Source organism: Camelus bactrianus, chromosome 1 (assembly GCF_048773025.1).
Source record: "Camelus bactrianus isolate YW-2024 breed Bactrian camel chromosome 1, ASM4877302v1, whole genome shotgun sequence".
NCBI classification, from domain to species: Eukaryota; Metazoa; Chordata; class Mammalia; order Artiodactyla; family Camelidae; genus Camelus; species Camelus bactrianus.
In genome coordinates, this window is record NC_133539.1 from 88,791,139 (window position 1) to 88,806,030 (window position 14,892).

Below are 14,892 nucleotides of genomic sequence, written 5' to 3' on the forward strand. Positions count from 1 at the left end.
CCCCAAGTAAAAAACAAGTGGCTTGGACTAGTCCACCCCTAGGCCCTTTTCAGTTTGAATGTTTTGGAGGTCTTGGATTGGAATTGCAAACTCCAGTGCCTTCAGAGGAGTAGGCCAGATAGAAGAAAAAGCTCACGGTCCTCTTGGAGTAGCTTTACCCCACTACTTTTGATAGGAACAGGGGTTCTGAAAACTTTCTACTCTAAGAAAGCACAGGCATGATGATAGGAGACAACTGCCATCAGGTTTCAGTGCTGGGTCTACAATAGCGGGTAGTGGGGCTTGCAGCCAAGTGGAGAACACATGCTAAGCGGGCAGCATTTCCTCACCAACGAAGATGGTTGCCATGTGGGAATGCAGGCCCATGGTAAACAGTTTTTCAGATTTTTCAAGGGAAGCCATTTTTATGTGAACTCTCCTGATTTTTAAATGTTGGCAATTTTTATTTAAATAAACAGTGCAAGCCAAACAAAAGGCAACTATAAGTCACATGATTCTGTGACCCACTAGACTAACAGCCTCTTTTAGGGCAGGGTGATGCCTTATTCATTGCTGTCTTCTTATCACAGTGCTTTGTACCCTGCACAGACCCCTAATGCTGGGAGAGGTGCTAAGGACTGAGGAGGTGGTAAGGGAAGCGGGGGTGCTTTGTGATGTATAACTTGCACTAATTGTACAATTCACACCTTTGTACTACGTACATATATCTACTCTAATCATAGAAATATACCTACTCTTGTTTTTAAAAAAATATTAACAGGGTTACCTAGGGAATGGGATTTTAGACCACTCTGTTTTCTTCTTTATGCTTTTCTGTATTAAGATGAATTTAATATGTTATTTAAAACCACAATTTATTCACAACATTTCAGGAGCATATTGACTGCATAAGACAGAGTATTGAGGACATAAAACAGAAAAAAACAGAACTGACAAATCATGGTAGTAGATGGTACAGGTAGAAGAGAGGCCCAGAGGAAGAGCAGTGACGGTGATGACAGCATTCCTGTCGACAGATGGTTCAAGTTCAGATTCAGATTCGACCATCAGTGGCTCCCCATCAATGGCTCAGTGACAGACAAGCGAGCCTCAGCTGCCTTCAGGCTCCCCCTGCACAGCCTCACCTCACCTCGGCCACTGCCACCTACAACTTCTCCTCAGAGCAGAACACCCTGCCCTGCGTGCCTATCAAGACACATTCCCCTCCTCTCCTTGCACTCCCGCCCCCTCCTCCTGTGTGCACACAGCTATGACTTAAAAGTTGGAGTCAGGAGAATCCTTATTTTGTGAAAGTTCTGCTTACTGAAACATTTTCTTATAAGAGTGACACACGGTTTCACCTTTTCTCGGGTGGGGCTGGGAGGCTGGGTGGAAGGGAGGAAAGTGCAATAAACATGCCTCAGGAGCCTTGCTTCACAGAGCAAGTGGACCCGAACACACTACCAAACAATGAATGACACATCGTTCATGCTAATAGTGACCCCCTCCTCCTACCCGTGACAGTCTTTTGTAAGAGAATAAGGGAAATTGCCGTTTTTTTTTTCTTCAGGAAAGAGAGAAAGAAACCTGGGGTGGGTGGAGAAGAGGGGAAAGAAAGGGGAGGGGACACACACACACACCAGAGAGAGAAAGAGAGAAAGAGAAAATGTTTCAGTGAAGGTGTTACAACCGTCTAAAAGCCATTCATTATACACAGCATAGGAGAATCAACACATTTATACGATAAGGAGAAATAGGTTTATCTTGGAAATGTTTGACAATGAATGTTAGTTCAATAACACAATTCCAGGGCCTCGATGACACCAGAACCCGGTAACTGACACGAATTACAGTGGTGTGCAACATGTTGGAAACAGTGCAGGCAAAGCCAGTCATTAAAGAAATCATCACGAGGGATGGTAAGATCGCTGTTGGCAGCGGCTTCGAGCCCCCACTTCCCATAGCCAATACTGTGATAAGCCCTGAAACACAGACAGTGCCAGGCAGCTCGTGGATAAGACCCCCCAGCCCCAGCCCCCGTCTGCACAATCTCTAAGTCCGCCAAAGTCTGACCTGCTTACAGCCTCTTCACCAGTCTGGTAATAATTAATTATGCCATGGCAGAGACAGACCTGTCTGGGACAATCCGTTGTCTGGAAAACTAAAGAGTAAGCTCTAATCTTTCCTTCTTTATTCCTTTTCTCTCATCTATTGCCTGAGTTCTTGCACCCTCTGCTCTAACTTCTCTTGGAGGCAGGCCCTCTTTAGAATTATATTCACGTGCATGGTTGGAGCCGGAGAATCACCTGACACGTGAGTCTAACTCCGCGCAGGAAGGCTACAGAATTCACACTAATTAATTCATACTGTAGGTCGATAGCTTTATTGTGATGAGTCTTGTAGGGAGAGTTTGAAAGTTATTTTACACTCTTCTATGCCTTGAATGGAAAGTTGTTTGGAAGAGCTCTAGGTGTGCAGAGACATGTGCGGGTCAAACTACGAGACCTGCCATACACTGTCCAGTCTCCGGGCTCACTCCTTGGCGTAGATAATCTCTTTCATCCTAACAGCTTATGAGGTATTATTATCCCCATTTTACGCATGATAAAGCTGACATTAAGAGACTGGCCCAAGGTCATGCAGCTGGTAAGGGACAGAACTTACCCAGTAGGTTGCCAGAGTATCGCTTTCAACCTTGGAGCAGGCTGTCGCTAGCCCACAGTTATTGTTTTTGTGTAAACCAGAAAAAGATACCTCTTTCTTAAGACACTTTACTACCATCTCCATCAAATGGCCATAGTACATGTTTAAGTTGACAATGACCTCAGTGTGAACGGTGCCTCCTAGTCAAACAGGCACCACGATGTGGGTAACTCTGCTTCTAGGCCATACCCTGCTCCCGCCCACCCCAGGAAGGAAGGACCATGGAAGAGGCTTATTCAATGAGGAATCTCAGCAGAACAGTACATTATACGTGTTCTACATCACACAGAGACAGGTGGCAGCCCGAGTCCAACCTGAAGGGTTAACATTGACAGCAGCACACCTGAGGCCACAGCTGAGTGTTAGAGGACACATTAAGGCCTTCTTACACCAAGACCTGAAGTACTAGGATGGCAAACTATCTTTGTGGGTTTCCAAATAGCAGGAGTAGTGACAGGACACACTGTATACGGAGGGAGGCTTATGTGAGGCCCCAGCCCCACCCATGGCAACTCCCTGGGTCTTCCTTTGCCACCTCAGCTTCCCCTCATCACATGATGAAGGGCAGAGAGGCAGAAATAACATTCTGTGTGAAAAAAAGTCTTACAAATTATAATTTTTTCTCCATCTAAGATTTTTGCATAAGCAAAAATGTCAACCATTGACTGACACTGGCTGAATGTGAGGCAATTAACTTAATGACAAATTTTATCATTTTAAACTCTAGTGCTGGGGAGTCTAATTCCAGATTTTGATATATGTGGGCTCTTCCTCAGCAAACATACAGTAATTAATAAAATGACTAGAAGAAATAAGAAACGGTGTACAAGTGCCAGAAAGGTCTTTTGTGCAAATGAAGTGTGACACCTTAAATAAGAAAAATAACCTGTTTAATGAGGTGGGGGATAGAGGGAGAGAAAAGGTCATAATTCAAGCTTTTAAAATCTGATGGAGTATTCATGAAACGTTCACACTTCACCTAAGTTAAAATATAGACGCGTCATCTGATGCTCTTGAACGCCATTTTGAAACTGAAATGTTCCTTGACATCACATTTCAATTGCGGCAATAATAATGTTTATTTCATTCTTAAGTGTGGCCTGTGGACCCCCTTCTAATCCTTTCTTTTCAGTTACGGGTTAAAGAGAGTCCCTTCCTATTCAACTGACCACATGCATCGGGGAGTATTAGAAAACCACGACAGGTCCTCTTACTGCAGGAGACCTGCCTCTAGTCTCCGGCATGACTATTTTTAGGTACAAGCAAGCACTCAAGCTTTTTTGAAGCTCATTAACATACTTCTCATAACTCTTGCTGACATTTAGTTCAGATGATAACATGCCACTGAAATTAATTTATAATTACATAATCACAACCTGGATTCTAAGACTAGTACCTTTTCATGGTAAATAAAATTAATTTCATGGTTCTTTGATTCTTCTTACATAAGCCAGAGATGCACTGGCTATATTTTCATGTCTTCCTGGTATCTGAGGAGTCTTCAGTGAGAGATCTCATCTCCCTTTAGGATTCCCAGCAATTTACAAGGACTGCTTCTGTATCTTTATGAATGCTAGGGAGCGGGGAAAATAGGAACTTCTGAAATTGAGCTTTATTAAATGGTGCGTTTGCTTTTTAATAAAACGTGGAGAGAGAAAAGGGGAGAAGCTGGAAATGAGAGGTGCAGCCTGATTCATCCGGTGTTTAACAGAGAATTGCACTTTCTTTGACCTTTTTTTCTCAGCACAGAATCAACCCTTTCCCTCTTGTTTCAATTAAAAACAAACCTAGTCTTGGAGGTTACTAAGTTATCTTTATTTAGATTGCCATAAAGCTATCAATCTATTTATATATATGTGTGTTGGAAGGATGACATTTGGAGATAGTAATGGAAGTCCCTGCCCCATTGTGTGTATGTGACCCTCTTTCATTCAATCTGAGGCACTCATTGTCCCAGGGAGGATTAGGATCACTGTCGCTGAAGTGTACAGCCAAGAAAGTTGTCATGTCAGCTCTTGAGTTGCAAGGAGATTGGAAACTTATAAAGAGACGATATTGTCAAGAGAAAAGTCTTTTTGAGCATCCATCAATCTTGGTTCTGGACTAAACCACAGGCGTATCAGGATGGAGAGATTTTTCCTGCCCATGAGTCCTCTCTTTCTGCTCCCCTGACACATAAGGCTGGGCAGGCAGGACGTGGTGATGGAGAGAGTTGGAGGGAAGACATAGAGAAAAACAAGAGGGAGTCTTTGTTGTGTGGTTCTCCAAGAATTACATGGAGCTCAAAGCAAGGAGACCTAGTCCTTGCTTTCCAGGGCAGAGCCCAAGAAATCATAAGCCTTTGCCCCAGTAAGGAGAGGCAACGGCTGAATGAGCAGCTCACTTCGGCAGTTTAGTGGGAAGCAGAGAGAGCAGCTGAGATCTGCTGGGCTTTCCCCGAGGGAGGAATGGCAACTCAGGAGCTTCAGAGCCTTCCAACCACAGGTCCTGGAGACCCCGGGTCATCCCAGCAGATGCCAGGATAGTAACTACATCCTGACACTTAGATCATCCCTGGGGAAAAGTGAGGTGAACACACAAAATCAACTTGGTATTTACACATAAGAACATGAGGAAAAATCAGGAAATTGCAGCACATACCTGGAAACAAATACAGCAAGATTTTAGTAACAGATCCAATATGGACTCAAAATCTGCTAACTTCAGTTCTATTGAGACAAATTAAGTTATATTTCAACATGTTTATTTTGTAGCTTTGCTGTGTGTGTATGTGTGTGCGTGTGCACGCCTGCCTGTCTGTTGCACATTACATGCCTTAAATTTTACCCTGGCCTAGAGAGTATGAAATTTAATTTTTATAATGCTACAGCCAGGACCAACAATGTTTGCTAACCAAATAAGACTTCCCTGGCCATTGAGTTAGTTAACGTATATCTGTTACTGAAGAATTCCAGCTGGATGGAAAGAGTCTCCAAAGCCCAATTTGTCCTTGTGAAGCATGCCATTGGCAGGCTTGGCAGTCACACATAAATTATTTTCAGATGATCTTGATACAGGAAAAATGGGGCACGAGAAGTTGGCCATGTCCCAGGTCTCAGGCCAGTCCCTGGGAGGCGCTAAGCCAAGGGAGGATCTTTGGCTTTGTGCAGGAAAGAATTCAAGAGCGAGCCGCAGTTGAGTGAAGGTAGACTTACTCAGAAAGATACACACTCTATAGACAGAGTGTAGGCCATCTCAGAAGGTCAGTGAGGCCATGAGGGATTGGGGGTGTTTAGTTTAAAGTAAAAGTAGATACACAATCCATAAGCAGAATTTGGGCCATCTCGAGAGGCAAGAGGTGAGAGGTGACAGCCTCAGAACATGGGGTTGTCTAGGAAAGTGAGATCAGTCATGAGGTGTGGGGGTGGTTAGTTTTTATGGGCTTGGAACTGTCATGGTGCCTGTGGGTGCCATTTAGCATACTAATATTTTACAATAAGTGTATGTTGAAGCTCAAGGTCTACTGGGAGTTGAATCTCCTGCCATCTTGGGCCTAGTTGGTTCTAACCAGCTTATGTTGTATCCTCAATTGCTGTGTCATTCTTTCAATGGTTGGGCCCTGCCCTCTTCTCTCCTGTTTTAATCTTTTCCATCCAAACAGAACACAATCACTTATATCCCCATTTAAAGGGATAAAATAAAAGTTGCACAATTATGTTCATTTAGGATAAATAAAGCCAAATCTAATCATGGGCCGATGTGATCCAATAATTATTAATTCTTCAGCTTGCTTTCAAAACTGACTCTAAAGCTGTGTCTCCAGGAAGGCTGCTGCCTCAAAGATCTGATAAAATCCTGACTTTAATTCCATCTGGCCCATCTGGACACAGCAAAAAGTGATATCCTATCTATACATCTACAAGTGAGAAAATACAACCATGTTACTTCATGAAAATGACCCTCTTTCTCTATCCCACCTCTATCTCCTGCACCTAATAATATAAGATTGGATATGTGTGTGTGTGCATGCACATGTGTGTTGACTAGTTTTATGTTTTTTGTTCCCTTATTCAGTGTCTACTTGTGCAAATAACTAGGTTTAGTACTGGAACAATAAAGATGAACAAGATATAGTTCTTAATCCCAGGCACTTCCTGCCTAATGGCAAGATGGAACCAGACCCTTAGAATCCAGCATAGTAAACGCTATGGCAGTGTCATAAGAGCCTGGGTATGAGGATTGCGGTGACAGCAGAGAGGATAACTGGGAAGAAGTGAGACCTTAACTCTCTCTTGAAGACGTAACAGGATAAGGAATTTGCCTAGCCTAATAGGGTTTTTTTTGGCACAGAGGAGGAGGTAAAGAAAGAATCTACAGGATAAAAATGAATGAAAAGAATAGCTCGCTACAAGGGATTTCTTTATATTCACTTGAAAATGAAGAACAGAAAAATATATTTGTTTATACACCTTGACTCAATAATGCCAATTCTTGAATTTTACCCTAAGGAAATAATCAGAGATGTGCACAGGCTTCATATATATGGACTGACCTCATATAATTAATTAACAATAAAACAACAGAAATAACCAAAATGAGTAGATGTACATGTATCATGAAATATTCAAATAATGAAGTACTATATGGACATTAAATACAGTGTTTCTGAAGAATCTATTGTGGGAAAGTGCTCATAAGTGAAAAATAAAACTGTACTTAAAGTTTCTTTACAATATATTACATTAGCATTTTACTTGAAAAACTGTATATAAAATATTATTCTAATTTCATTTACTTCAATAAATACATATAGTATAAATATATGCAGAAGAATATTAGAATGAAACAAAAAGAGATAAGTTATTACATGTTGATTTAAAATTTTTTAAAAAGATTTTTCTAAATTTTCTACATTCAGTGGGACTCATTTACAGAAGTTATTTCACTTTAACCAAATTCAGTGCTTTTTACTTTGGTGTTCCTTGAGGTTAGTCATTTTCAGCCTTCCTACTGTACTGAGGGTCTTCTGCCACAGTCTGCGATGACTTGTCTGGATTTTTTTGTCGAGCTCTTTGATTTTCCTCACTGAACTAAGCTGCCATTTTAGTAACAAGACTGAGGCTATGCCTCCCCTGTTTCCATTTTGGCCAATGTAATTCCAGGGAAAGAAGGAACAGTGTCAGAGGGACTGCTGGCCCCAGACTCATCACGGGTAGGGCCCAGAAAGCGCCAGGTTTGTGACACCACACTTGTGTGACACTACCATGTGACATGATTAGATGCTGCTGCCCAGAAAGGGACAAGGGATGACCACAGAGGGCAGAGGGCAGCAGGCACAGGCTGATTATGACACACTTCCTGCACCGGAAGCCTTGACCAGGGAAAGCCAGTCCCCTAGGCAGCAGGTGGTGAGTCTATTTTTGCTTTGGGCCATGGCTGAGTGGGTGCCACATTACAGGAAGTGAGGCTTATGGGAGGTGGGGGGCAGGGACAAAGGAAGAGGAGCCTCAGGATGCCAGAATCCCAAGTCACAAAGGGAAATGTCATTCACTAAAGAAGCAACAGTGGACCAGGCACTCTACTTGCTGCTCACACATGCTTGATCTCGTTTAGTTTTACAAAAATCCTGCAAGTTTATTTGTTGTATAATAATGTTGCTATTATTATTATGATTATCATCATCGTCATCCCTCCATTCTACAGATAAGGAACAAGAGGCTCACCAAGGTCTCACAGCTTCTGAGTAGAAGAGCTGGAATTTGAACCCAGGTCTGACACCATCAATCAGGCTTTAAAATTTTTTCTCTAAGAAAATGTCATCAGGAGGGTAGCAAGGAAGCAGTCAGTTTTGCCAGCAAATAGCTTTATTTGAGGATTCTTTAAAGTTTATATTTGCTTCCACTGAAGAGCAGTACAGGGCAACATACAAACCAGATATTCAAAGAAATCTTTCTGGTACATATAGTATAGGGTGTATAGGTACAGTATACAAGTGATGTATCAAATACAAAAAAAAAATTTTTTTTTAAATTCATGGCTGAACTGGAAGATAAGTATGTGATTTTCTTGGAGGCTAGAAACAATACAGTGAAAAGCCCAAGGAGTGAGGAAGCAGAGCTTCTCAGTTTGGAAACACCATCGGACATACACCCTCTCCCGAGTCCCTGAGGCTAAGCTGCTTTGAAGGAAGGCGGCCCTGGGGTATTTAAGGATGTACTGTTTCCAGTGCATCAGAGAGAGGGTTGGATGGTTTTCTGAGTTTTCGAGGTAATATCAAATACTTCTTCCAATGACCCTGAATGATGTCATTAATTTTCATTTATCAAATAAGGCAACAGGCTCAGAGACTATGATTGGTGGCTGGTTTGCAATGAAACCAGACCTTAAGCTGCATTTCAGCTGCTCAGTCTAGGACTCCGGGCACCTCCCCAGAACTGGGGTATATTCCAGGATGCTAGCTTGAGCCTCTGTTGAATAAAACCTAAAGGCTCATGTTTTTCGAGTGTTCAAAGGAAGGCTTCCTCAGCAGTCAGATGTCGAAGGGTTTAAATGGACCCTTAAGGCATCAGCTATCAGAACATAAAGGAGCTGGCCAGGTCGGTTAGGAACAAGATTCTATCATTAACTAGAGAACACCGGGTTCTAAGTAGGTCCCCTCTTGACCCCCAAGCTGTTTAACGTGTGTACTGCGGGAGGCATCTCTTGAACCAAAAAATAAGAACACTTCAAGGGGCATAACCTCCATTTACCTCAACACTACTCTCGGGATCGCTGGAAAGTCCTCCCTCTGGTTGAAGCTTCTCACAGCCCCACTGCCCTTTTGGGCCCACCCAACGTTGAACAGTCTTCTGAAGATATTTTTTTTTCACTTGTGCCCACTCTGATTTCCAGGCAAATGTAATGAAGTCAACCTCTGACTTGAATAGATAGCAAGGGTTTAAACATTAAGCGTGATTCATGTAACCGAATTTTGTTTAGGGCTCCTCCAGGTGGAATGTTTCTCTCTACCTATCTTACTTCTGCGAGTTCCTGAATAAGCAAAAAGTTTGTAGGAGCCTCACTCACACAGGGTTGGCTGTGGCTTACAGACAGCACAAAGCGGCCAGGCAACAGGGACCTGGGGGTGGGAGAGCATCTCAGCATGGGGCTCCTGAGTTGGTCTGGCCTCAAACAGCCCCTGAAGGAGTTCTGAACCCCAGGGGGGCACTGTCTTGACTTGCTGGGTTTCTGCCACTCTGGCTGCAACAAGATTCTGGCTGAGTTTATAAATGATGCTTACCTAGCCTCTGAACCCCTCTGCTAGCCAGCCTGCAGGCTAAAATTATTCATTCATTTAGCAGGCTTTTAACAAGCACTTTCTGCTAAGGCATTCTGATGCGAGCCAGGGGCTCAGGAAAAAAAAAGATGCAGTCCCTAAGTGAAGTCACAGTTTAATGGGGGTGTCAGAGGGAAGAAGACAGAAAAATGATTCTATTATGGTTGAAGTTGAGAGAGGCAAGCCACCGAAACCCATCTACAATCATGAGGAGCAGATATTTGAGCTGAGTTTTGCCTGATCAATTGGAATTAGCCAAAGTTGCTGGGGAGGGAGCTTGGACTGGGTGTGCGTGGATGCTCTATGCTTGTGAGTGCATGGGGTGCGGGGAGTTGAATAAATAAATGAATTAAAGGTTTTTTTTTCTCTCTTCTATACTTGAGAAAGATTTTTGAAATATCCTTTTAATATGATGATGCCTAGGACATCTGATTTAACATGCGTCCAGATATGTCAAATCTCAATATGGAAATTAGTGACATTAAGAAATGTCAAAACTCTCAAACATCACTGAGTTGCAGATATGATTATATAGACCCAGGAGCTATTTAAGAAAATCATGCTTAGGAAAAAAACATAGAGAAGCAAATTCCCAACCTGACTTTAGAATGTTCACAAATCATCCATATGGAATTTTCTGATTGCTTAATTAATAGTAAAGACTTTCACCATATGCTATAGTGCTCAATTTCAGCACTGTAGATAGTAAATTACTGTACTTAATTTTCTCTTGCTCTATTTTCAGTTCACATGTTTAACCTTATGGAGAGTTAGGGAATGTATTCCTCTTGCTCAGTTGCCAATTTAAACTGACGTGGAATGGGAAATTCCCAGCCCTGAAGAACTTAAATTAAGAACACACGTCATGTCAGTCCCTTGGTACGATGGCTGAATGACACTCAGCTGAGGAGTTCTGAAAAAGGAGCATTTGAGCACTACTTACTAATTAAATCTCTGAAGCTGTGATTCAGAAACAATTCTAAAACTGAGCATTTTACTTTAAAATTTTGAATAAAAAATGCTGAACTGTCACTCCTTAAAAGAAATAACTTAATGTAAAGAAGAAAGTAAAGGTTATCCAGGCATAGGATGTATTTTATTAAGCCCCAAGCAACTGGCCAGCCATCACTTTTCAAAGCATGATCATGAACTCTGGCAAATTCCTGCTGCCTGAGAAAGGGAACACAAATGGAACAACTCACCTTAGACCCAAACCTGGTAGATTTATACTCAGTTTCCAAAGGGAGTGTATGTTGCTGGGGATCCAGAACCAGCTTTCTGGAAGTCAACTTTTAAAGATCCAAAGGCTTGCGGAAATCAGATTTTAGCATTTATATTGGAGAAGTTTATTGAATTCAGGCTCCATTTTGCTCAGCAGATGGGAAGCAGTTTTGTTCAGCGCTTTCTACTTGAATTTACCAAATGGTAGAAGTTATATATTATTATTTAAAATGTGAGGTACGAGCCTCATAAAATTCCAAGAGAAACCGAACCTTGGAAGTTTCAATGCTAAAATAGCTTCAGATGAAAAAAACCCATGCCCCCTCCTTGCTGCTTCCTCACTCAGTCACCCTGCTTTCTAAGAGGGCAGAGCGCTGGATCACTTTTCCAGGAGAGTCCTCAGGGCTGTCTTTTAATTGGTGAAAGGCAATTCTGAAGAAAATGGAAGACTTTAACATGATTTTCAGGCTAATTACTGAGGAGGAGAGACTGGATTATAACACACACCAAGAAGATGTGCTTATAATAAAGAGTAAAAAGGTATTGGGATGGAATCAATTTTGCTTTTTAAAAGAAAAATAAAACTCTCAACCATATTTACAGTCATATACAACCTACACCAGCCCTCTGTTGTAAATTTACGTGAGGTGGTGTGACTTAGCCTCTCGCTGAAGGAATGGACACAAGAAAGTCACTTACATTCTCGGCAGGAAAAATGGGCTTGTCACATTTCTTTTTAGTCTTAAAATCATGGATCTCTGCTCTGAAAGCAGAATTAAATGCACGTGGAATGCCCTGACTGATGACCACAGTTGATAATGACTAGGCAAAGAGACGGAAGGTAACATGAAAAAAAAGAAAAAAAAAAAGGATAAACATGACGAAATGCATACTCAGTATCACAAACTCCTCCAAGCTCTGCGATACTTAACTAGCACCTGGCTTAGCTCAACCAAACTCTATGACTATCTCTGTAAAAGTCACCATTTACTGAAAGATAGTAATAGCTCATTTATTGAGTGCTTACTCAGTATCAAGCATTGTTCTAAGTGGTTTAAATGTATTAATTCACATAGTCCTCACAGCACCTCTATTAATGATACTCTCATTATCCCCACCTTACAAATGGAGGAACTAAGACACAAAGAGGTTAAGTAACTTGCCCATGGTCACCTAGGGAAAAGATGGGACTTGAACTCAGGCACCCTGGATGGAACGTTCACACTATTAACTTCACAAGGGCCTGATCTTCTGTACTTAAATATAAATCTTTAGTGTCCAGTTGGTCCCTGTATTACTATTCCATACGTGCACTCACAATCAGCCATCCCCCACAGGTGAACAAGTTAGCAATAAAGACATGTCAAGTCAGGAAGTATATCATATGAAGAGGATGGTCAGGGAGATCTCTGTACACCACCACTGACTCAGATAATTGACAATGTCCCAAAAGTAGTTCTGTATTTAGGACTGATTAGATTCTGATTTTCCTCCTTCTTAGGAAACCTGAGTCCTAGCTTGATTCAGACTTACTGGTATACCACTTCCCTTTTATTTCTGTGGCTTCTGGTGAAGAAAATAAAAGAGAACATCACAGGTACAGCCTATTAACCAGAGACAACCAAGAAATGCTGAAGTCAGCTGGTGGACTACCACGACCCTTTCCGAGTATGTTAGACCATAAATCAAAAAGCACCACAAAAGAGACTAAAGTGTTCAACACTGAAGGATGTCCTGAAGACAGCAAAATCATCCGTTAGGAGTGTCCTGGAACTGAGAAAATGGAACCATTTGTAGAGTCACTTTAACTCTGGTGTTCCTAGCAAGAATCGCCATTAATATCTATCCACGACATGGTTTTATTTACTTGAGAAATAAACCAATCATTCTGACATGAGGTAAGGTTTAGCCTTGTACGTCTCCCATTTGTGTCATTTAATCTTGCACCTCCTATTCTTTTTATTCATTCTTTCAGCAAATATTTCTCTATCAACAGCAACGAGAAGTATCTTGCCTTCCAATGATGAGCTACGACAGGCCCACTCTGCTTCTGAAGACAGTCAAAACCACTTTCTACAGACTTAAAAGCAACGCTTACTTCTCTCAGAATTAGCTCTTTCCTCTGTGGCCAAGGGGCCCTGTACCACACCAACCATGAACATTCTACACATGTGACATCAAGTTTGAGAACTTCCTGTATTGCCTTTAGTTTACGTTACAAGCAGAAGCAAGCTCAGGCAAAACTGAGATGGCCTGATTTTTGTTCCAAAGGATCTCATCCTCTCGCTCCTCCCAGGGGTTGGCGGTGCGGCTGGGGTGAGGGCCCTAACCACATCCCCCAGCACCCAACACTTTAAGGTTTTTCTCTCCTGAGGCACCCTACTCAGGTCTCTTTCTCACAAGCAATGCTCCAAGCCTCCAAAACCTCCCATTTTCCTACCCTTTCCCTCCCACCCCAACCCCCTCTTCGGGATTTCTATTACTTTGGTTTGAGGATCCTAGGTGTTCGAGGAACGCTGAATTAACAGAAACCTGGTGTACTAACACAAGGTCAGGAATCTGCAATGGCAGCAGTTCAGGGATTGTCATATGCTAATAGGAGATGTGTATTTGAACAAGGAAACTTTTTCTTTTTCAAGGTATATCAGGTAGGTGATGACTAACTCCATTTATGTGTAAGGACAGCCCTTATAATAATAAAATTTTAAGTCATTTTGGGTGTTCACAAATTGCTCGGGGGTGGAACAATGAACCAAAGTGAGAGCAGGAGCTCTTTGAAATACTGGAATACCCAGTCCAACAGGATAGAATGTAGAAATTTCATTGCTGCCACTTATGGGGAAAGGGACTGGCCTACTTGAACCATTTGGAAAAGTACTTTTAAAAATTGGCCTCCTGTGTTCAAGCCCTACAATAAAATGGGCTGGGGGAAGACGGGAGGGAGAAGGGAGACAAGGAGAAAAGGCCACTTCTGTTAGACTTTGCTCTCTTCCCCATCTCCCCCTAGGCAGAGGAAGATGCTACTGATGTGCCCGGCTGCCCCATTTCACACTCCGTGGCGCCTAGAGAAAAGCTGTTTGGGATTCACCCGCACCATCAGCAGGTGAGCTAAACTGGCTGAACCCGCATCACAGAGTGTTGCTGTTGCTGCCTCAGGATACAGAACACATGGCTGCCATCAACAAAAACAAGGAAGAGCTGTTCTGCCAGCGTGTGATGGAAAGGACACGAGCTTTAGATCAGACAACTTGGCTTCACAGTCCGGCTAAATGCCCCCAGGCAAATGAACCAGGCTCTCTTGTTTTCAGCAATACATAGCAAGGTCTAAGAAATCACCTGGCACATAGTACTCAGTGGTTGTTTGTTCCCTGTGGCTTTCTTTCCAGGTCACTACAAGGTTATCCTAACCCCTATGCTTGGCTTGCACCTGTGGTATCTTCCTGAACTTTCTGCCTTAACTGCACCTGACCTTTGCCTAATCAGACGGATAAAGGACATCTGATTGCTTCTTGGTGCTTCTCAGAAATACAAGCTTCTTACCTGCCTGAATTTCTGCCAGAAGGGACCCCAGCGGTCGTCTAGCCTGTGGTTACAGCTTATCAAGGTACTGAAACTGAACGGGGTGAAGCATTGTGGGTCTCCACTTCAGGAGGGAGGCTAGGCAGAGGTATTTAGATAATCTTGCCTAAGATTAG

General features: G+C 42.5%; 1 protein-coding gene and 1 long non-coding RNA gene across 4 annotated transcripts in view; one reads left to right on the forward strand and one right to left on the reverse strand.

Moving 5' to 3' along the window:
• The window catches only part of PPM1L (protein phosphatase, Mg2+/Mn2+ dependent 1L), a 265,078-nt gene that overhangs the window by 16,923 nt on the left and 233,263 nt on the right, over positions 1-14,892 (reverse strand). The gene's annotated exons all lie outside the window — the stretch shown is intronic.
• The window catches only part of LOC123616005 (uncharacterized), a 44,858-nt gene continuing 43,666 nt past the window's right edge, over positions 13,701-14,892 (forward strand). The window contains exons 1-2 of the long non-coding RNA XR_006723871.2: positions 13,701-14,300; positions 14,584-14,801. This is a non-coding gene — a long non-coding RNA (uncharacterized LOC123616005). The remainder of the gene's footprint in view (positions 14,301-14,583; positions 14,802-14,892) is intronic.